Consider the following 24765-nt stretch of genomic DNA (forward strand, 5'->3'; position numbering starts at 1 on the left):
AAAAAAAAAAAAAAGAAGAATTGTTGGGAATAAATATAAATGTGATATATCAACCTTATGAAAAACTGTGCAATCAATGTTATGTATCATATTTGAAATAGTATTAAATAAAAAGTATGACAATTACATAGAAAAAATAAAATATAAATTTGTATATAAAATTACTCTAAGTTTTGTAAAGCATTCATACATTCATTTTTTAAATCCTGAAATAAATAAATATATATATGTTAACATTGTATATCACTGGGTAATAAGATAAAAAGTGATTTCTATTCTTTGTCAGATTTTGCCCCAACTTGCTTACAATCATCACATATTGACTTTAAAGCTAAAAGAAAAAACACTAATGGTAAATATTTGTTGTTCTGTCGGAGAAAGGCAAAGTTAGCTATGATGTTAACCTCATTCATTCATTCACCAACTAGACATTTCCCCCCATGGCTAGCATAATGCTCAGTCCTATGGACTCTGTCTGAATAAATTCTAATCTAGGGCACAAGGTAACACATGTACTGTGGAGTATACCATGTAATGTTCAAACGTGTGACACACTGACAAAGAGGTAGGGCAAGTACCACGGATGAGACTCAATTTCTGCAAAGTGTCAGAAGCATGAGTAGAAGCCTAGTAATTTTAGAAAAGGGCAGGAGAGTGGTGGGGAGGTATTGCAGACATAAGACATGAAAAGTGTAGACACATGGAGAAGATGCAGAATAGAGAAGACAGCCCACTAGGAGGGAGAAGATGTGTCGGGTAGAACCTGGCATGGTGGGCTGAAGAACTTGGGATTTACCTTCTTCCAGACAAATATTTCCTAAGGTTTGCTACCCAGATCTCTGGTTTTATTTAACAGCCTGTGATATAAAAATTTCCTGCCTAAGTAGGCTCAGAAATATATGCTTCTCAAGGTATAACTGAACATTAAAGACTTTCTGAGGTCCAATAATAAATACATAAATAAACAATTAAAAACAAGAAAAATATGTATTCTGTTTAACACAGTATTTACAAAATTTGTTTGATAACAGGACCCCTCTTAGAACATTTATTAAAACTAATATTTTCAGAAAATCTAATAGTTTCAAAGAACACAGTTTCATAGAAACTAGTATTTTTATAAAATTTACTTTGAGGCATGCTATGGTATGCAACATATACGGATTTGGAAAAAGAGAAAAAAATAAAACCTTTTCCTCCTAGTAAACAAAATTACATACTAATTTTAGAGACATTGGAAAATATAAAAAATATGAAGTGATTAAAATAAGAGTTAAATATCACCCTTAAGACATTAAATATTCTTTCTTTGTGCATTGTTCTTGTCACTAACACTGTCAAATAGCCTCTCATATGACTGATATGTCTCTTACACACTTACATTTTCCACACTTCTTATTTTTCCCTGCTTCAGATTGGATATGTTCTATTTTACTAATTTCTCTATTCAGAATATCTAATGTCACTAAAATCAGTACTAACTCTTAATTTCAATTATTAGTTCTAAAATTTCAACTTTATTCTTTTTTAGGTTTAGCTGAAATTTCTTAGGTTTAACTGGAATTTTTTTTAATCATAGTTATTTCAAAGTCTATGCCCAATAACTCTGATATGTGCATTTCCTACCAGTACTTTTTTCTTTTTTCTTTTTCTTAATTTTTATCTTTTATTTTCCTGGTAATTTTTTTAATTGAATTCCATTCAGTGTATTAAAAACTGTGGAGAAATTTAAGTCTCTGGATGAGACTTAAGTATCTTCCTGTACAATGGATTTACTTTTGCTTCTGGCCAGGAGTTTGGCAAGTGGGAAACACCTTAAAATAATTGGGATTGGACTGACTGCTGAGCCTCATTTTTTGAATGGATAGGTGCATTTCTGACTCAGGCTGAATCATAGTCCCCTGGAGTCTCACTCTGAAAGTCAAAGATGGTTACCCCTTCTCCTTAGGGCACCTTAAGTCCAGTTTCATTCTTCTATCTCCCCAAGCTCAGCTTCTCTGTCCCTTACTGTAGCCTACAGTGTGCTTTTTGTTTTTCTTTTGTGTTCTGGTTTCTGGGTGGTGGTGGTGGTGGTGGTGGTGGTGCTGGTGGTTTTACATGATATCATGAGCATTTCCCTTGGTGTGAATATCTCTTTGAAAACAAAAACAACTGCATAGAATGTATGACCAACCCTCTTTTCCTATTTTTTTCTGTTTCAAATAACAGTACAATGGTTCTTTGTGTGCATAAATCATTACCTGAATTTTAGAGTTCTCAGATCCTTAGAAGGAGAACATTTTCATTATCTCAGTCAATAAGACCTAATTCCTTCTATAAAGGAATAGGAAACAAAATGATCCATTCTATTTCACAAAGATCACCCAAGACACAATAGGTATGGAAGAACCAGTTAACAGACCATTTTACTAGCCCAAACATGTGATGATGATAGGCAGGAGGGGCAGTTTTGGTAGGAGGCTGGAGAAGAACAAGGAGGCTTGAGAGACAAGCCAGAGATAGAGTGGCTGAAAAAAAAGGCTACCCTGAACTCAGCAGGAGATGGTTTTCCATTTTCTCCATGTTCCTGGGAATCCCCATGTCAGGTTTTTCTAGTTTAGTGAAGAACTTAAGAAACCTTGACCATATCCATACAAAGCCTTCACCAAGAGAACCAAGAGCAACCTGGGAGTCTCAGGAAGGGACATGTACCTCTTTCAACCAATGAAACCATGACATCACTGGCATCCTAGGCAGTTCCCACTGCAGCATGCTGGTAAATGAGCTCCTAATTATCAGTAGCCATCCTTCCATGACTTCCCATATCACTACCAGTAAAGGTTATGACAAGAATGAGAGCTCACTAGCTGGGCATGGAGCCTTAAGCCTGCAATCTCAGCACTCTGGAGGCTCAGGCAGGAGGAGCTCATGTTTGAGCCAAGTCTGGGTAATTTAGTAAGACCCTGTCTAAAAAAATAATAACAGCTGACATTCATGACACCCCTATTATGTGTTGTGTCCTAGGCTAAGAGCTTTTCAACAATTAACTCATAGCTGCTGACCCTGCTGTTCTCCAGACACTGCTCCACAGGCTTGGGATTCCTTTCTAAATTGGCCCACAGGCTTGGGGATGCTTATATTGAGACAGAAAGGTGGCTGAATAAAAACCCATGGCGTTCACCTCCTCCTCCAGAAGAAGAATCAAATAGTGGTTATATAGCTACATACTGAGGAGAGTGACTGCGGGAGAAAATTGAAATTCAACAAGATAAGAATAGAAACCTTATAAAATACATAGACCCAGGAGAAAAGCATAGGAAGAAAAAGAAAACAGCCAGCATATGCCACCCCAGCTCCACAAAAGAGAAGAGGGTTTCCCCTCCACAGGGGCGACAAAGAGGCCCTAGCACACTGTGTAAGGACAGTTTTTGCCGATCCTAGCTAGTGGAAATTCACAAGCTCCACATGCTTACAGCCCACATAAAAGAAACCTAAACTCTGCACAGCCCTGGCTTTGGAAAATGAATTCATCTCTTGGAGAATTCCAAGAGCACTGTAGACCCGAGGCATAGTGAGAAAAGGTGGGTTATCAGAATTCAGGCTGCTCTCTGGGTCAGAAACTCCTGCATATTTCCATCCCTGGGACCCACAGAAATCCCACTGCATTGGGCTAGTGGATGGCTGCCCCACCAGGCACGCCTGGCTGAGTAGAGTGAAACAAACCTGCACAACTGCCTGCACAGGTAGGGGATAGAGGGCGCCACCCTGAACAGCCAGGGTGGGGAGTTCTGCCTGAGACCAGAAGCATGGCCATCCTTTCATGGACCTGGACCCTGTGGTTCCCTGCAACCCTTTCCCAAAATGTTGCTAATAAGGTAAAACAAAACAAAACAAAACAAAACCTCCACTGGCACCCCACCCAGAGAGGCAGACTGGGGGACTCTCAAGCAATATCATGGTGCTGGCTGTGACCTCAACCTTGGAAGCACAGCCTGCTGCCTATTACTGTTGTGTCCAGATCACGATATCCCCAAAGACCATTAAGGAGTCAAGTCCGATGCAATCACATGAGGAGTTTATTGCAGGCTCAAGCCTGGACCTCACTGACGCAGCAGTTTCGTATGGAGAGCCCTGAACCTGGTTTCAAACAGGCTTTTTATAGACAAAGAAGCAGAGGTAGACAAAGAAGCAGAGGTAGGGGCTTTTTAGATGGGTCAATACCTGATTGGTTAACATTTTAAGCTTGTAGGCAGGGGGCAAAGGTTTGCTGACTTGAGTTGGTGGTCAGCAGTCACATACTCGGCAGTCACACATTGATGATTAATAGATACCTATAGGTTGGTTCAAAGGCCACCAAGACATTCTGGATGAGCAAACAGTTCAACAATTAACTCGGGGTTTTTCCAGTAACTGTGCAGTGACCTGATCACAAAATGGAGTAACTTTTTCAAAATCGAGTCAGTTTGGACACCACATAACAAGGCAAGGAAAGAACTGTGGTACTACATAGTTCTCTGCCCTGGACAGGAAACATTGCATGCAGTATGCTCATGCTCAACCCTAGGCCACATGGCCAAAGAAGGTCCAGAGAGAAACGTTTCCTGAAATGGCTGCTTTCTACTCCTACAAGTGTTGTGCCCAAGTTGCGAAGTCCCCAAAGACCACCAAGGAGTCGTGTCCGATGCAATTGCAAGAGGAGTTTATTGCAAGCTCGAGCCTGGACTCTCGGGTGTCACCATCACAGCGGCTTCAGACGGAGAGCCCAGATCCAACTTTGAACCAAGTTTATATAGGATTTTTCTGTTGCTATATTTAGTTTTCCCTTATCTTCCAATACTTAATGCTTATATCTGCAAAATCATCATGGGGTGCAGGAGGGTACATATTGGAAAGTTACCTAAGGCCTTTATTAGACAATTAATTCCTCTTTTCTGACTTTTGCTCACTAAGATATATAACTATATCCACTATAATTAATCCTTATATTGATTAGATCACACAAAAGAAGCTTTTCTATTAACTATGATTAATTTCTATATTGGCTATAACTAAATTAATTCCTATATCAGCTATAACTAATTCCTATATTCACTGAATTACATAAAAAGAAGCTCATCTTAAAAAGAGGAACAGAAGCAGGGTGGAGATGCCCTAAAATAGGAACTGCAATTGTCAAAGCACAGAGAAACTGCCACATAGAATGGAATTTTTCAGAAAGGAACTTTTGCATTTACTCTACTCTGGGTAAGGGGCATGGAGCCCACTGTGACCTGGAAACTTGGTCCTCACACAAGTACCTCAGCAGAGAGAAATTCTTCCCAGGTTCCAGACAGGAATCACTTCTGCCCCACCCTTGGAGGGCATTACAAGTGAAAAAACATCAGGCTCCAGCAGTGGCACTGTCCCCAAGTGCACAGCTGGGGGGCCTGAGGTCTGGCTCCTGGGTATGCAAGCCTAGGGTAACAGCAAAGAGGAACAACACAGCCTGGCTGCCACTACACCTAAGAGCGTCCCCATCATCATTTACACCTGCTTAACTGTTCAAGCACCTGGTAAGACTAGGTCTGGGTGCCTCAAACAGTGCTGTGATTCCCACTTCAGCTTCTCCCCATGAATCAGCTCATTATGGCTCCTACACCAGTGCACAAGTAGAGAACAAATGTTTCAAGGCCTTCAGCAGGACTGGAGCAGCCAATATCAGAGATTCATTTAAATAACAGAGTCAATAACAACAGTGCCTCAAGAAACCCAATCACTGGGGCAACCCACTTTCCAGTCCCCCTCTGACTCTCTTAGACAGGAGCTTTCTTTCCCTCAATAAATTTTTCCAACACGTAATGTCCATTGTTCCTAGAATTCATTCTTCAATTTTAGAGAATATGAACTTGCATTTTGGATGTCTAGCAGATTTGGGAGTTACATCTCTTCCCCCTATAACATTTTGGAGGTTTTCCCAAGATTACTGGTTGGAGGTAAGAGTTTTCTTTCATAGGTTCTAACTTTGGTCTTTTTGCTTCATAGATTGTAACTTGTTTCATAGATTCTGGCCTTTGTTTCGGTTTTGGTCTCAAAAGTATATTAATCTTAAGTTGTGTGTTTTAAATGTTTGCAAGTTTCTTGTTTTTCTTATGCATTGTGTTTTGTTAAAATTATGTTTCATTCTTGTTTTGTATATGTGTTGTATTTGCACTTAGTTGTTTCAAAATGCTATAAAATGATTTTCTTGTGAAATCATCTCAGATAAAGACAGTTCAGGCTTTTATCTGTCCCATATAGAATTGTAAACCAACGGTGGTTATTCTGCCAGCTAATAATTACCTTTAGGGCAGCTGCCACTCTCAAAGTAGAGGACAGGTTTCTCCTTTTGCCTTCTGGTGAATCCCCACTCGCATTGATGCCAGTGGTGTGTGGAACATTGACCAAATAGACAATTGGGTTCCTTTTGGAGACAGATCTCCGATTGCATGGAACTAGTGCAAACTGAAGTGATGACTGAGGGGTCATGGCCAGGGCTACTCCCTGGCAGATACCCAAAGGTCCCTCAGAAGAAACTAGCTCCCGACAGCCCATCTGGGTAATCAGCAGAAAATCTCTACATCTTGTCCCTAACTGGACTCCTCAGTGAAGTGAAAGGGGAGCTCTGTCAGTGATCTGATATCTTCTGAAACAAAGCCGTCAGAGCCCTTATGCCTCCATTAAGAGTTGAGCTACAGGTTTGGACTGCTTTCTCTACTACTAGTAAGACAGACTTCTAGACAAATATAAAAAACAAATATTTCATAGATTAAAAACTATCTTTCCTCCCTCCTAGGCATGGTCTTCATTATTTATGTGTGTAGGTGAGAAAAATGCCTTTGTCGATAGGTTATGGACTTTGGAATGTTGACTGTGGGCTTATAAAATGCTATATGGTGATTTTTTTTAATGTTTAACCAGGTTTGTAGAGACCAGAGTGACTTCATTTTAAGACAAAAAGCCATCACACGTAAGATGTGATTCCTAGGTGAACTCAATCAGGAATTTGCTCAGTTGACATAAAGGCAAGGCCAGATGGCTGGGAAAGAGAACCATAAAACTTGTAGAGAAGAAGAGACAGGATGTTCTGTATAGATAAGGGGAACACTCCACATTCCTGAGCACACTGACCTCTCCCTGAACTAGCCCACCAGCCCCCTTCCCACCCCAAGATAGTTTTCTTCCTGCTTTCACAAGTGCCCCAGCAACACCCAATAGAAATAAGAGGTAGAGAATAGCACCAATGAAAAACAAAGGATTTCAAGCCCCCCAAACCCTATAAAAGTATGCTTTAGAAAGGGGTCAGGACTCTCAGTACAGAACCACTGCACCAGTGAGGTCCAAGAGTCCAGGATCGAGCTTGCAATAAACTCCTCATGTGATTGCATCAGACTCAACTCCTTGATGGTCTTTGGGGATATCGTGATCTGGGCACAACATTTGGGGTCTCGTCCGGGATCCCCAAGACCGCAGGACTCTATCTGGAGGAGAACAGCAGGCTCATCAAGTGAATGTAAGTGTCTTTTTCTGTTCTTTGTGTTACCTTGCAAGGGAATCTGTGAAGCTGATCAGGGCCGTGGTGGATGCATTAAATGGTGCCTAATGGGCTGGGGTCTTGGAAGATGTTCCAGTCCCTTCTGAGTAGGGGGTTCAAGTCCCCTGGAGGGTTCAAGTCCCTCTAAATAGGGAGTTCAAGTCCCCCAGTTCTTGAGAAAAAGGCGGAATGGGTTGCTCCCACCATTTGGCACTAAGCCACCACCTCAGTTTTGGGTTTTGTTTTTGAGTCTGTTTGTAGTCTTGTGTATTGTGTGATTATTTTCATGTTATTGTGTTGACAGTGATGGATGTGCACAGAATGGGGCAATCTCAGACTACACCTCTTTCTTTGATGATTGAACATTTTAAGGAGGTTAAAGTGCAGGCACATGATTTGTCCGTAGAAATAAAGAAAGTGAAATATCAGACCATGTATGATTCAGAATGGCTGACTTTAGGGGTCGGATGGCCCCTAGGTGGTACCCTAGATCTGAAAATTGTTCAAAAGGTAAAAGAAAAAATGATTGTTTTTCAGAGCCATCCTGACCAGGTCCCTCACATTGTTGTTTGGGAAGATTTGATAAATAGCCGCCCTCACTGGTTAAAACCTCTTTTGCCCTCACAGCTGCTGGAGCTGATATTGGTTACCAAAGAGAAGGAGAATTCTTAGGATCTGGCTCCAAAAACACACCACTGGATTGCTTTCTCACTAATTTTAAATAGGCTTTTTCCCTGAGCAGGAAGATGAATACAGAGTCAAATTCTCCAGTGGGAAAGAAGGGATTAACTGACATGGCCTGTATTGGACCTTGACCCAAGTCCCACCAGAGAGAGTGACTGCCTGCCTCCTTGGAAAGGAAGAGGAGTGCCCCTGGGATTTCCTGGGTTCTCTTTCTAGGACACAGAGGCCAGCTCACTGGCAGAGGAACAGAAAGAAGGCGAATGAGTAAAATCCTCTGTCTGAATGGTAAGATCCCCTGGGTTGCTCCCTAGTTTGTCTTTGGAAGGGGCCCCCAGGGAGGGAATGTATTAACCTTTTGTGTGACTGTGTGTGTGAAAGAGACTTGATTAGGAGAGTGAATAAAATGAGCTACAAAAGCCTTCGGTAGCCTCATCTGTGCACCAAAACAAAGGGAGGGGGTGCTTGTGTTTAAAGAGCCCTCATGGCATTGCGGAGCTTATGTGGGTCAGTCCTGTGAGTCTATGGCCTTGCTTAAAAAGAGATGGGAAGCTCTTCTTTGGTCGGGGTGGGCCAGGGGGAGCTGGGAAGCACAGGGCTGGGCTAACAAGTGAATGAGGCTGTTTTCTGGAATGACACCCAACCTTTTGTCTTGCATCACTGGACAAGGAAATATCTAATGGTCATGGGGAATGCTAATACTAAACCAACTGTTCTTAAGGGCATAATTCAAAATTTTGATAAAGATTTTGTGGGGGACTATGAGATAAAATTGCAACCAAAGATGCTTAAAATTTTTTTGTGAGTTGTCATGGTCTCAGCTAAGACAGACTTTTCCCCCACAACAACTCTAGACAAAGGGGAAGTTATCTGCCTTTGTTTTACTTACCTGAGACTTTGATAACTTGGAGCCTTGTGTATTCTAGGAGCTGCTCAAGCTTCTGCTCTGTGGTAATTAGCTGCTAGTAGAAACTATTTAGTTTTGTCTTAGAACACCTGTTTGCTAAATCTGTTGTTTTTCCTGTGGTGAACTTGCCTCTCAGAAAGTGTGATATTGATGCAGGCAAATTCTGATGTTTCCCCTTTGGAGAAAGTTCAGCTATCCCCCACCCCACTTGAGTTGCTAAGAAGGTGTAGAATAGGTGGGGACAAAAACAGAATTTTTAGCTTTACTATGCTGGAGGGTGCAAATGAGAAGGCATGGTCAGACTCAGAAAATGAAACAGGGCTTGCGCTCAAATTAAAAAAAACTAAAATGAAAAAAAATAAATCTCTAATGGATTAAAATTAGACAGGGAAACTCTGAAAGACAAAATAGATAGAAAAAAACCTGCAATTGTGTTTTACCAGACATCAAGAGGTTTTTACAAGAAAAATCAAGCTTAAAATTTTTAACTATTTGATAAATGTATTTTTGTTTCAATTTGAATTAAGTTTAATTGCTGTGCTTAAAACACTTCTTGTGCATTGCAAATTGTTGAATTACATTTATAGGGTTAACTTGCTCTTTTGTACTTTGTTGATAAAAACTCAAGGTTAATACTGTTCTATGGGTAGCCAATCAAATTTTAAGATGTAACAATCTGAGAACAAGAAAAAAAAGAGGAACACTTTAAGATTTTAACAGCTGAAGTTCGTTATAGAAGGTTAATAATAAATGAGACAGAGGAAGACATTAGGAGAGCTATGGGTAAAAGAGGTATGCCTTTGATATGAAAATATTTTGTATGTTTGTCTTGTTAAAAACATATAAAAAAAGATATACAAGACCAAAAGGCTTAAGTATGTAGAAAAGGTATGTGGAAACGATTTAACAAGAAAATATATATGTTTGCTTGTTGGTTTCAAGTTTGTTACAGAAAGTTTACTTTTATAGTAACAAAGAGCTTTCATTCCTTTTAATTGCAATTCTACAAGAAATTTCTGTAAAAAAATTATTAAGAGGTTCTATTAAAATGCTTTTGATACCGAATTAGATGAAAGGGCATAAAGTTTCATATATAAAATGATGATTATTGTTAATTTTTGGACGTAATAAATAAATAAAACAGGATATTGAGAAACTATTAATGCTGCTTCAGGAGGCAAGATATAAAATTTATGCTGCTTGGAGATAAAAGGACTTAAAACAGATGGGGAAATTTTTTGGATAAAAGTTTTTACAGGATCTAGATTCTCTATATGTATAAATCTTTAAAGGGCCCCAAAAGACAGTAATCACTATAAGAGTAAGAGTAAGAGTCAGCATTTAAACAGCTAAAACTAACTCTTTCTCCTGCCCCCTGTATCAGGAATCCTAAGTGTGACTCAGCCTTTTAGTTTGTACCTGACTGAAAGAAATCATATGGCTTTAGGGGTGCTCATTAAAAGAGCAGGCCCATAGAATTAGCCAGCCATGTGTTTATCTTAAGAATAGATCCAGCTATGAAGTGATAGTTCCCTTGTTTTATAAGCCCTGGCAGCTGCAATAATACTAATTAAGGAAGCTGACCAGGTAACATTAAGAAAAAGTAAATTATTCGGATTCCCCATACCTTTTAGAACTATTGAGTAACAGGACATTGATGGCTCTCAAATAATAGAGTCACAAAATATCAGGCCCTCATCTGTGAGAATCCTCGCCTACATTCTGCTCCAGTTAAAAACCTTAAACCCTGTTACTTTTTGCACTCAGAACCTGGCCCTCTGACCACAACTGCCTCAGGGTCACTGACGAATTATTCTCCAGTCATCCAGATCTACACAAAGAGCCGCTGCCTGAGGCTGATTTCGTCCTGTTCAAGGATGAGAACAACTTCATGGAAAATGGGGTATGCTATGCTGGCTATGCAGAGATGACTCAAGGTGAAGTGGTCCAAGCAGGACCCCTCCCCACTGGATGGACAGCTCAATGAGTGGAACTATAGGCACTCATACAGGCTCTCTGATGGACAAAAGAAGGTAAATGTTTACACAGATTCCTGATTGTCACCTGGTATATCTATGGCATAGTCTATATAGGTGTGGTCTTCTCACAGTAGAGGGCAAATTTATTAAAATAAACAAGATGCAATATAGCTATTTAAGGCAATGTGAAAATGTGACAAAGTAGCTATAATAATTCAAGAAAAAAAGATGCAGTAGTGAATGGCAATGCTAAGATAGACATATAAGCCAAAAGGGCAACTAAACAGAAACCTTAGATGATTGAACCCACCCCCTGTAAAGGTAATAAATATGTGTTAATATGGGTTTTTACTTTTCTGGATGGCCTGAGGCCTTCCCTATAAAAACAAAGAGATATGCAAGATTTTATTTTTAAAAATTCCAAGGTTTGGTCTGCCTCTTCCCATAGGCTGTGACAATGGTCCAATATTTAAAACAGAGGTTATACAAGATCTAGCTAAACTGTTATACTGCTTATAGACCTCAGAGTTCTTATAAAGTTAAAAAAATGATAAATCATACTATTAAGGTAAACATTGTCAGATAACACTGGATTATAAATTGATCTGCTTCCTTTGGCCTTCTTTAAATTAAGAGATAACCAAGTCATAGTGGGTTCTCCCCATATGAGGTCTTGTTTAGAAGGCCACCATGTATCTTGAAACTTTATAAAATTATCTCAACTGGGCTTATCCAGTATAGAATCACAGCTGTTAAAATTGGACAAATATTTCAAAATATTCAAGGGTAAATTAAAAATAAAAAAGACTCCTTTCTGACCTATATAGAAAGGGCCATATGAGTCACTTATGGTTACTCTGATAGCTGTCAAGGTAATTAAAGTTCAGCTACCACCATTCTAAAGTAGAACGGTTCTATCCAGAAAATTTCATGGACTTTGACTCCAGGAGACAACACACTCAAAGCCCTGCTCTCACTACACCAGAAGCTGGTGAGTCCACACACGGCTGAAAGATGAGAACTGCAATTGAGATGGACTCTTATACTGTGTCAAACTGTTATGAGCTATTATGCTTATAAATTAAGAGGTTATAAGTCTACAAAAGATAAATTCCTTAACAGTGGTAATATGACAAAGTTAAAGGGGCTTAGATGTTCTTACTACAGCCCAAGGAGACATTTGCCAAATGTTAGGAAAAGAATGCTGTTATTATACTGACCATTCAGGAGTAATAAAAGATTCTATGGCCAAAATTAGGGAAGGGCTAGAGAAAAGGATAAGGGAGAGGGCACAAAACCAAGGATAATATGAAAGCTAGTTCACTTCTTCCCCTTGGCTGATCTCTTTACTTTCAGCTCTAGGTGGTCCTTTGATCATAGGCTTAATCTTGCTTATTGTAGGACCCTGTATAATCAACAAATTAATTACCTTTGTTTGAGAAAGAGTGAATTAGGTGCAATTAATGGTGTTGAGACAACAATATCAGTCTCTCCATCAAGATGAAGGACTGGATATTGACACCTCCAATGATCAGTTTGAACTACAAGATTCCCCGGTCCCCTAATGCTAATCCCTAGAAATACTGATTAAATTTGTCAATTTCTCCCCCCAGGAGTTACCAGAAAATACATCAGAATTAGAATTGACATCATAGCCACAGGACTAAGCCATGGGCACCCAAGAAATAGCCCCCTGCCCTCGGTTCCATGATGCCCATGTTCAGCAGGAAGCAGCCTAATGAGGACGGCTCCCCCGTTCCCATGATTGGGTCCCTTAAGGCTCTTGAGAAGGGGGGACTGTAGAGACCAGAGTAACTCCATTTTAAGGCAAAAAGCCATCACATGTAAGATGTGATTCCTAGGTGAACTCAATCAGGAATTTGCTCAGTTGACATAAAGGCAAGGCCAGATGGCTGGGAAAGAGAACCATAAAACTTGTAGAGAAGAAGAGACAGGATGTTCTGTATAGATAAGGGGAACACTCCACATTCCTGAGCACACTGACCTCTCCCTGAACTAGCCCACCAGCCCCCTTCCCACCCCAAGATAGTTTTCTTCCTGCTTTCACAAGTGCCCCAGCAACACCCAATAGAAATAAGAGGTAGAGAATAGCACCAATGAAAAACAAAGGATTTCAAGCCCCCCAAACCCTATAAAAGTATGCTTTAGAAAGGGGTCAGGACTCTCAGTACAGAACCACTGCACCAGTGAGGTCCAAGAGTCCAGGATCGAGCTTGCAATAAACTCCTCATGTGATTGCATCGGACTCGACTCCTTGGTGGTCTTTGGAGATATCGCTGTCTGGGGACAGCAGCTTGAGCTTTATTTGGAATTTTTTTGCCTGCTAATGACTTAGAAACTCCCCTTAACCTTTTCTCCAACTTGTTGGGAGTTCATTTGAGAATTCTTGTAGTCAGACCGCTCCTCCTTCCAGAAAATCAGACTAAGGCAACTTGCAACAACAGTTTGTCTTACACTGGGGAAAATAGCAATTAGTAACTTGCATTTGTGTCTTTGCATGCTAACTAGAATATGGAACTATTTTGGTCAGCCTTTCTCTTCCTTCTTGTGTTCACTTAAGAAGTTGGTAAAGGAGCCTTTACTATGTACATTGTGACTGCTAGAAAGATCTATGAGTTTGAAATACTTTGTAAATTTGAAATGGACCTTAAAGGAGTAGCCTTGTCTTGTTGCTAATAAAAGTTGCTGAGTTACAAGTGCAAGGTACCAAGTTTGATCCCCAGTACAAAAAAACAAAAGCAAAAACAAAAACAAAAAAAAACAAAGTTTGCCTAAAAGACTGAATAGACAACAGAAATTTCTCAGAGCTTTCTCTACCCTAGGGCCTAGGGCAGAATCTCTGACTTGGCATCTCTGGAGGTGATCTCTTTTGCAGGAAAAGTGCCCTATTTTCCTCTCTCTTTCAAGGAACTAAAAGCAGTGGTTTAAATTTCTTCATTTGCTAGCAATACTTCTCTAAATGTGATTGTTATAGCTGAACTCTTGTGCTTTGAGAGTACTTACCGGAGTAAGGATATGAATTACCTGAGGAAGATAAGATTGTGTACTGGTAAAGGTTAGATAGTCCAGTCCAGTTTTATTTTCTTGGGCTCTCTCCAGGTGGTACCTATACCCTAGAGAGGAATAAACCTTAGGGGATGCCCTAGGAGGCACAGGAATCAAGCAGAGATTTACAGGATGCCATATTTGTCCTCTTGTTTCGGATTAGGAACTCCATATCTGAACCTTGCACTCCTTTCAAATGTATTAAGGAGCAATTTAGTATTTCCCTACTCCTGTACATGGTGTGCCTACCTCCTAAAGCCAAGTACACAGAGGGAAGTACTATGATGCTATCTCACAATTAGAATATCCTGTAAAAGAGAGAAAGTGGTAAAAAATCATCATATGTTGAGATTTTCTTTACATTAAGTAATTCTTACTTGTGTCCGAGTGTAAATGTAATGAGAGACACCACACCCTTAAGGCATTCTGTACCTCTAAGCCTGAGGCTACTTCTTGCCCTTTAGAACCTGAGGAGAAAGTTTCTAAGACAACTTTAAAGTTTGACGACCAAGTGCTGAGGATGGAGTATCTAGGCCAGCCATAATTAAAACCTCCTGAGGCTATATCCATCCTTAGCTAAGTTGTTCAGGTCCCTCAAAGACAATATCCCTTGAGGCAGGTGTGGTGGCATTTGGAATTTACAAGTTGTTTGCCTGTAACTCAGGTTGATTTATAGATAAATGTCACTAAAGACATGCTTCCCCCAGGTTGCCATATGATCCAAATAATGTTAACTGGTTTTACAAATATAGTACATATTATTGTCTATATATAATAACAAGAATTTTTCATTGGTAAAAAATAATGTGTTAATTGTTATGACCTGGCTTTCAAAGGCCATCTAAAAATTTAAGATAATTAAAGATTCTTGGGCTTAGGAAAACTACTGGAAGGGCTCCCCTTGGTAAGTAAAGGAGCAGCTGCCTGGAAAAAATTTATTCCAGCCTTTGTTCACAAAGGGGACCCCAATAATTTCCAATACATTGCTAAACATATTATTGTGATATGTATACATTGGCTATGGTCAAAATGCTAAGTTTTCTTGGGAAAACAATAAGGTTTTAATTAAAATGCTCTTGGTACAAAACAAAATTAAAGGACAAAGGGTTTCATGTAACTGATACTCAGTTATTTCATGGTGAATATATTCATGTCTTCTGGGTGTACAAGTCTTCTAGGATATTGTTTATGGTAATGGTCTTTTTAACTCAGGTATCTACCTTTCTTGAACTCCAGCTCCTTGTGATAAGAGATACATGTCAAGCAAGCACGAGATAACCAGTCAAATGGTTTTCTTAAAAACTTATATGATGTATGTTATATGTGTCACCATGCTTAGGGATGCTCAATCACCAACCAATCAAAACAGTGTCACACATTAAAATTAGAGGTTAGACATTATGAACTCCTAAGGTACATTTATAGGCCAATATGTATGTTCTCCTTAGATGGCATCCTACTAAGGGATAATAAGAGTTTTTTTTTATGTCATTTAATGTCTTGTGATCAGGTGGTGGTGTTTGAAATGTTACAAAGAAAATGTTATCATGATTGTCATGCTAAAATACTGTGTGGCTCTTCATCTTAAGTTTCTCTATAATATATAACTGTTTTCTGTTAACATTCTGCAGGGATTAAACTACTAGAACAACAATGGTTGATAAGAAATAACAGGTCCCTAACTATGTTTTATGTTTCAAAAGTACTTGATGTTTTAATTATTATAACAGTAAACTCACTGCTTCTACTGCACTACTAATGTCACTGATCTTCTCCTCTGGGTGTTCAACAACTAAAGTTTGGAGACCAAAACTAGAAAAGGAACTAGGCTAAGAGGACTGCCAACATTTTGGCCCTAGGCCCTCGATATCAACAAGAATCCAGGACATGAAGGAACCTTTTCTACAGGATCCTACATCTTTGGTAAGTCACTCAACCTCCTGAGCAGGGAGACTGCTGGGCACCAGAGGACAAATGTACTGTGTGTCAAAGGAGAGTCACCATGAGGGAAAAGTCTCCCATGCTTTCACTGAAACTAACATGGTCAAGCAAGGCTGTGACCCATACTGATGGCTGACACTGATAGAGGAGCTGAGAAGCTCTATGCATGGTTCCAAAATAATGCCTGAAAAGACTTAACTGACCTTGATAGGTAGCAAGAGGTTCATGTTGATTGACACAGGTCTCTCACTTTAACTTGGTCTTAAACGCCCAACAGAAAAGAATAACCAAATGAAGTATTAAATGATGCAATAGTAATAAAGCTAGATATAGAAAGGGGCTCTAGTTACTGACCCCTTCTGGTAGTTTTCAGCTGATCATGGTTATGGATCATTAGAAAAAAACTATGGTAAAATCTATAAGAGCTCAGCTGAAGTTTTCTGTATCTTTGTGAAATTTGTTCTTCAAATTGTCTCTTATCTTACAGCTAAAACTAGAGAGACTTATGACAAAGTATCAAACTTATAGATAACCTCTATCAATGAAAGAATCTAAGACCAGCAGTTTCAATCACTATTTCAATTTCTAAGTGTGACTTTCTCCCCAACCTGCCTTTTCATTCTAGTGTGCTCATACTTAGATTATGCATATTCTAATTTCTTAAAATTTTCATTTATTCTTGGGCCAGGGATTTAGCTCAGTGGTTCTTCTGCCTGCTTCTCAAGTGCAAGGTCCCAAGTTCAATCCCCAGTACAAAAAAAAAAAAAAAAGTTTTGTTTAATCTTGCCTAGAGGCTGCAAACTCCAAGCAGTCATACAAATGGAACCAATGACAAATGTTCCAGACTTCTTTTACTGGGATCCACCAGATCGACCTTGTAAATAGCTCATAACTGTTAAACTATACAATATGACTTCTATGTTGGATTCTGAAGTCCTCCTTATTCTCTTTGTTGGCTATACTCATAGCAATCCTGCTGACCTTATAATTTGGCCCATACCATTCTTAACTGTTTCTTTAGCTTTGTCACCTCCAGCCTTAAAATCTATGCAGCTACCAAGATGACAACACCAGGTACCTACCAAAGGCCTTTAGATCGACCCTCTATAGAGTAACTCTAACTGCTGATCACAACTACAACCTCTTCAGCTGGAAGTAGCTAGAGCTATCTTTGCCCTTTGCCCCCTCACAGCAGTTAGGGGTACTTCTTCAGAGAGAGAAATATTGCAGGTAGTTAAGTTAATTAGATATCTTGTAGGTAGTTATACAGAGCCACACTCAAGTAGCCAGCCCTCAAGGAGCCAACACAGCAAGGAGCCAACATGGAGGACAATAAAGACACATTCACTGTAGCCAGAATTGTAAAAGGAGAAAAACTACTACCTTCTTGCTTCCCCTGGGGATAAATAGCAGTAATTGACATTCTAAGAGGTATCACCTGGGTGGGCAGCCAAGCTATTAAACCTTTCCAGGAAGTATCCCTGACCTCCACCCTTACTGAAAATCCTTATATGCTTTCTATGTGACTTGCTTCCCCATTTAATCAATATTACCTGGGTGACTGTACTTGTAATCTTATTGGTTGGTCGTGGTTTTGTGCCACCTCGTGCCCACCTTGTAATTTTCCATTGGGTCTTGTAGTTTTGTCCCACTTTGTACCCACCTCACTACACTGCCTTGCTGTATAAAACATCTTGGAGAAGTGGGATGAGTGTGCAACCTACTTTCCGGTCCCCCTTCTGTCTCTCTTAGACAGAAGTTTTCTTTCCCTCAATAAATTTTTCCTACTCTTAACTTCCATTGTTCCTAGAATTCATTCTTCAATTTTAGAGAACACAAACTCACGTTTTGGATATCTAGCAGATTTTGGAGTTACATCTCTTCCCCCTATATCACTATGGCCTGTGGTTTGTGAAATGCCCCCCTCCAGAGGCTGCTCTGTCTGTCTATCCTAAGCTCTGGCAACTGTCCAAGCCAGTGCATATCTCTGCTCATGTTGGTGGATGTGGAAAGCTCTGTGCTAGTTGTAGGCAGTGGAGCAGGGGTCCAGGCAGACCAATGGACTTAATGCCAGCACTTTAAGACCCAGGCCCTTCTGAAAGCCAGACATCACCAGCCTGGCTTCTCATCAAAGGGGATGGGACCACCATGTCCTGCCTGGACTGGCCTTAAACATCTCAGGAGGGTCTAGCATGCACCCTGTCTGCTGACTCTCATGGCTGTCGCTACCCAGTCACCACAGCAAAGTGACAGCAGAAACCCTGAAATACAGTTCTGTGGCTCATTCTTACACAATTAATCCTTCCCAAAATGACTACTGATTAAACCCTCTCAGATATGTCAGGTGATGCACTGGGTATTTTTCTTTTAGAAGGAATCACTTTGAGTAAAACTGCATCCTGTTTTTGCAGTTCACAATAGCTGTAGACTTTTCTTGTGGCTAATGCTACTGCTGGCCCACTCCATTGTTTCTCCCTTGAGCTCCCAGCCCTTCTGGGTTTACCTTGTGTTAGTGGGTACAGGTTCCCCTCCCTGAGAGCTGGGTCAGCTTTACAGACTGCTTCATCCTTTTTCTGCATAGTGCTCCATTCTTCCAGCGTCTCTGCAGTTTCTAGTTTTCCTCTTGGCTCCCTCCCAATCCCTGGGGATTTACTTCTTTTTTTCCCCCCTCTTAATCAACTTGTTATTTCTTTGGGTGTCTTAATTTCAAGTCCCTGATAGAGTATATCTTACTGCCAGTCTCTAGTCCACCATCTAAACTAATTTTGATTATAAGAAAATGCCCAGTTTGGCCCAAGAATTTAGCTCAGTGGTGCCGCCACCTGCCTCGCAAGCACAAGGACCCAAGTTCAATACCCAGTACCAAAAAGAAAAAAGAAAAAGAAAATGCCCAGTCTGAAGGCTATATGTATAATTCAACCACTGTGATAGCTTTTTAATGTCAGCAAAGCCCCTCCTTTTATTCTTCACAGCCATCTTCCAAAATAGATCAGAATGGCCTGCTCAACATTGGGCAGACGGAGAAGACACCTGAGGAGGTAAAGTCAAGTTTCTGCAGCTCGAGCATGTTGAAAAGTGACACTACAGAATCTGTCCCTAGGACTCAAGTGAAGGTCTCTGTTCTAATCCGTGAAGTTCCATAATGTAATATTCTTTTCCTGGGAAGGCAGAAGGTGTGATTTAGAAGGAAAAGAGCAGGCTTTGGAGTTGAAGAATGACCGACTACCCAACTACTATGCGACTACTGTCCAAGTGTGGAGTTCTAGCCCCACATTGAAGAGAGTTGATTTGCCGCCTGAGCTGCATTCTCCTTGTATGTAAAATGAAATTCATTTCTCCAACAAATGTCTAACCCGCACCTGCTCAGTAATCTGTCATTCCTGTGGTAGGTGCAACAGGTGAGTTTTATCCATGAAGTGCCCATTGCTAAATTTCTGTACATTTGGGATTTATTTTTTTAAATTTTCTGTTGATTTTTCTAGTAGAAGTAGCCCAATTCAATACAATGGCACATGAAAAATCAGATTTGCAAGTTTTGGAGAAGGTCAAAAGTGAATTATCAGATCATTCATGCATGGATGATGATAAAGCCTTTGATGCTGGCCATGTGAACCAAAGTTCCTGTGATAGTGAAATAGAGCAAGAATCAACTGATACCAACACAGGGAAGACAGATCTTGATTCTGATGACAAAGAAAACAGCAATGTGGGTGTATAGCTGACTAGTTAAAATGTTGCAAAATGGCCAGACAATCAAATGGACAATCCAACATTTGTATTAGGTCCGAAAATATAGTGAGGATCTTGGCAGGGGCAAAACCTATTGGAGAAAATGCCGGCACTGCCATTTAAATTGTAACAGATGAAATGCTACAAGATGTTGTGAAATTCACAAAGGCTCAAATACAACTAAAATGTTCTGTATGCACCAATAGCCATATTCAAAAGAAATATTTATTATGACACCTCACTAGCTGAACTGAAAACATTCATAAGTCTGCTGTATTTAACAGAGATTTCTCATGTAAATTGCAAGAATTTAAAACTTATGGAAAAGTGATGGGTCAAAATATGGCATAAAATTTATGCCTTTGCAGATGTAAAGACTTACTATATTTTTAATTTAGAAATTTATCCTGGGACTTAGCCACCAGGTCCTTATAGTAATAAATCAAATGATGTTTTGAACAGAATTGTTGAACCCATCTCCCAAACTAATCAGAATGTGACACTGAATAACTGGTTTACCAGTTTCCAATCAATGTTATATTCACTAACAGCCCAAACTGACCAGCATAGGAATCATATGCAGGAACAAAGCAGAAATTCCAAATAAAGTGTTGTGATTTCAAAACAGAGAATTGTATAGCACAATGTTTAGATTTCAGAAAGATTTACATTGGCCTCATGTATGGCAAAAAACAAACAAACAAAAAACTGCTACTGCTGATGTCAACATGGCACCATGATCGCCATACTGATAGGGAAACCTTGACAAAATGGAAGCCTGAGATGGAAACTTTCTACAACAAAACCAAATGTGGAGCAAATGTTGTTGATGAGGTATGCAGCAACTATGATGTCACATGGCACAGGGTTCATTATCCTAGACAAAGAAGGAGAAGGTACTTGTAGGGTCAGTAGGAGGCTGAGCCTGCACCATCCTGGGCACCTCGTTGACTTGATCCTTTTTTTCCAGGCCTCTTGAGGACCATGTCATGTTCTGTTTTGTCCCCAAACCTAGATACATCATTGTAGCTCTTGTGAGTGTTCCACTGAAGACTTTTCTCTATGAAACCAAAACACTCTTTGTGTCATCATTGAGAAATGGGCATGTACAAAAGTAATCCTACAGATTATCACAACATTGTAAATCCTGGCATCATGGCCCAAAGATACCTTCAAGTTTTTTTTTGTGAAAAGTCCATTATGCAATACTGTCACCAAAACTGCAATATTGGCTCTCTCAAATTCCCTGTGCAAGTTTTTCTATCTATGGTTTTAACCTTCACAGTAGGAAAACAAAAAGGAAAAAGCAGGAAAGAATTTTCATACATCACCTGGCTTTTGGTATCTCTAAACAAAGACAACTCAATTTTGCTAAATTATCCTATTATTTCTAAATTTCAAGCATATATACATGCAGTTAACTTTCAGATGTCATACATTTCAATACCAATGGCATATATGAAAGTACATATAATTTCAATTCCTAGACAGGCTCCATGGTCAGTACAATTGTCTACCTTGGGGTTGGTTCTCCTACCATCTGCCCGGCCACCCATACCACCTGTCTCTTCACAAAGTTCAATTACTGAGTCCTGCTCATTTAATCTCTGCAGTACTTCTTCCATTCATTTCCACTCTTCTAACTATATATTCAGAACATTATCATTGCTTATCTTAGCTTTTCTAATAGTCACACAATCAAGTCTCCACTTCCCTTAAGTCCATCTACACAAGTGTCATCTTTTTAAACATGACTATTAACTCCTCATCACTGTGAGCAAAACTATGGACACCCGAAGACACCTGCCCCCCTCATCACTCTTTGCATCATGCCATGTCCCCACTGATGGAAAACACTGGCTGTTCCTCATACCTAGCCTGCTCTGTCACATCTCTGTGCCTCTGCTCATTCAGGTTCTTTCTTCTTCCCCAAACCAGCTTCTCTCTTAGTCCTCTGGACAGTGTTTACTCATCCTTTGTACTAGGCTGAGGGACCTTTTCTCTGGAAAGCCAACCCCACAGTGGGGCAGGGACTTCTAGCATGTGTTTCCATACTATTCCCTAAGTGACTTTATCATAATACTTGTGATATCAGATAGAAATTCCTCCTAGGTCTCTTGTCCAAGTATGAAAAGCTGGAATAAATAGAACAAAAATAGCCAACATTCTCCCTTTTATTTTTTTTATTTTTTTTTTGTACAAGGGATCAGAACCTTGGGCTTGCCAGGCAGGCAGAAGAACTGATGAGCTAAATCCCCAGCCCTCCCTTTCAGTTTTTATAGTACTATGAATGAGGTACAAGCCATTTCCCCATGAGAATAGACGAACAAGTGACTTGTTCGAAGCTGCCTTCCTCCTGAGTGGCAGAATCTGATCTGAACCCTAAGCCTGTACTCTTTGCCATGCAGCAGTAACTTTAAGTGAGGCAAACACCTTGTTGTCACCTGCAAAGACTCACATTACTAGAAACCTATCACAAGGCACTGTAACTCTTAGCCATAGCAGTAGCTGCACTCTTTCCATTCAGGGCTACTCCTGTTAGGTCCCCACCATGCTCATGCATTGTCAGCCTATTGCATATCACAGAACCAAACCAAACCAGCAAGCTTCTTACCCCTTCTCCATCTACTGTCCTTTAGCTTGTGTCATTGTGCCCCAACTGCCCAGTTTCTGATCTCCCTCAAAGAAATCCAGTTATTCAGAGAAGCCTACGAGTAAAGAAGCACTCAAATCACCACCACTATATTTTAAAACAAAAAGTCTAAGCCACAAAATATAGGTCTTACCCACTAAATTGATTTTAAAAGCACCTCTTGTTTCTAGAACATAGATCCAATAGTTCTACATCAATCAAGATTTCTTTGTTTGTGCTATACCTCTCTCAGACGAAAGATACCATAAGGGATTTAAGCTTGTGTGTCTGATTTATTTCATGCAACATTATATTTTCCAGGTGTATCCATTTTCCTACAGATATCTCAAATATGTCATTCTTTATAGCTGAGTAGTATTCCATTAGATATGCTATGTACATAAAACAAATAACCCCAGTTAATGTAAACACTATACACCATAACATGAACAAAGGCAAGTAATATTAACAAATATGAAAATTTCCTTCAGCCCAGTGTGCTAGAGGAGACTGGCAGCAGCTCATGACCCTCTGGTAGGCACACCTCTTTGGCCCAGTACACCAGCAGAGCCCAGCCACACAGGCACCAGCACAAGTGTTCGTGCCCCAGAATCCCCACCAAACAAGAAAAAGAGGGCCTCTCTGAGGCTTATGGATGAAAACTGAAGCCCATTGGAAAAGTGAAGAAAATCTGCAATAAAGGCACACCACATCACCTTAGTTGGTAAGTTGGAAGGACAAGCACCTCTCATCAGAACCTGGTCTGACTTCAGGGGAAAGACAGCTGGAACCTGCAGCAGAACCTTGCAGAGTTCAAACCAGCAGGAGGACAAAGATCTCAACTTGGGCCTTGCAGACAGAAATCAGCCTGAACATCAGGGGACAGCTGCTGGCTTGATGAGACTAATTAACTTAGATCTGCACACTCCTGCTCATGCTGTCTATTGTGTCAACAGAGGTATACCCTGGAGGAGGCCCTGTATTTCTATTTGTATTTTTTATTTTCAAAGTAATATTTTTCTCTTATCTTTAATCATTTCAAAAAATTTTACCTTTTTCTTTTCTCAATTTTTTTCTTTTTATCTTCTTTTGCTTATTCTCTCTCTCTCTCTCTCTCTCCCTCCCTCCCTCCCACTTTCACCTTCATTTTTCTCCCTTTTTGTTCCAGCTCCTATCCTAATTTGAATTTTTTTCTTTCTTTTCATTTTCATCTCTTTTTCCTTTTCTCAACTGCCATTAGTTTTAAAAGAAAGTGATTACAGTCTCTAGCCTGTTAGTTTGTTCTGTACTTGTGTATATTTTGGACTTTCTTCTCTTCTTCTCTTTAACAGCTCCTTAGAGTTTCTGTGATATTCCTGTGTCCTCTGACCTCACTTTTAACCTTTCTCTATCCTATCTACCTATCCTTCCTTCTCCAACTCCTTCTTCATCCCCAACCTGAAGGGTAAAGTTGCTATTTGAAGAGTTTATTCACTATAAGCATATTTTGGACTGGTCTTCAATTTTGATTTAATTCACACAGTTAAAGGTGATAGATTAATAACTACAACAAATTGTCATTTTCTAAGCTGTGCTTGATGCTATTGTGTTGCTGATTGTATCACTTGGGCTGAGGTGTTATGATTAATCTAATCAGTTGTCCTCTCTGGTATAATAAAAATAAGATTGCCTTAGAGTCACGAGAGACTCAAAACCTAAAGACCAGCTATAACAGGAAGATTGAAATATTAACCCAGGAATTAAACCAAGGACAGTACCAATGACAAAAACAGAAATGAGAAGACATTTAAACAAGACACAAACACAAGCTTCCACCTCCCCAAAAGTAAACTCTTGGGGAAATGAGGTGGAAAAAAGTCTGACAGTCAACCATCTGGACACCCTGAACTGATAGTACAGGAAGTAAAAAAAAAAAAAAAAAAAAAAAAAAAAAAAAAAAAAAAAAAAAAAAAAAATTCAAAACAGAAATAATTTCCCAGATAACCAAAGAGATGGTGAGTGGAATCAATGACATGATTAGAGACTCTAGAACAGAAACAGATTTAAAAAAAAAATGAGCTCAGGACCACGATGGAAACCATGAATGCTCAACATAGGAAAGAAATGGAAACTTTGAATGCTCAACATAGGAAAGAATTGGAATCCATGAAACATATTCAAACAGATATCCAGGAAATTAAAAACTACAGAAAGCATTCACAGCAGAATGAATGAATGTGAAGATAGAATTTCAGATACAGAAGATGGGACTGTGGTCAGTGAGCTTGAAAAGAGGGATCTCTTAAAAACAATAAAGGAGAAT

General features: G+C 39.7%; 1 protein-coding gene and 1 long non-coding RNA gene across 10 annotated transcripts in view; one reads left to right on the forward strand and one right to left on the reverse strand.

Annotated features, from left to right (window-relative positions):
- Positions 1-24765, reverse strand: part of LOC104869131 (putative olfactory receptor 2B3) — a 166808-nt gene that overhangs the window by 77320 nt on the left and 64723 nt on the right. For 7 of the 9 annotated variants that reach the window (XM_033767649.1, XM_033767651.1, XM_033767656.1 and 4 more), the window contains one exon: positions 22446-22539. The exons of 1 other annotated variant lie outside the window; for it this stretch is intronic. The gene's annotated coding sequence lies outside the window, so the exon portion shown is untranslated. Of the gene's footprint in view, positions 1-22167; positions 22540-24765 lie in introns of those variants that run through there. One more of the 9 variants, XR_782196.2, reaches the window with a different exon arrangement.
- Positions 11030-20060, forward strand: LOC104869138. The gene is made up of 3 exons (XR_782197.1): positions 11030-11149; positions 15960-16084; positions 19075-20060. It is a non-coding gene; the product is annotated as an uncharacterized LOC104869138 (long non-coding RNA).

The sequence above is a fragment of the Fukomys damarensis genome, unplaced genomic scaffold (assembly GCF_012274545.1).
Source record: "Fukomys damarensis isolate Sample0158 unplaced genomic scaffold, DMR_v1.0_HiC HiC_scaffold_23, whole genome shotgun sequence".
In the NCBI taxonomy this organism is placed as follows: domain Eukaryota; kingdom Metazoa; phylum Chordata; class Mammalia; order Rodentia; family Bathyergidae; genus Fukomys; species Fukomys damarensis.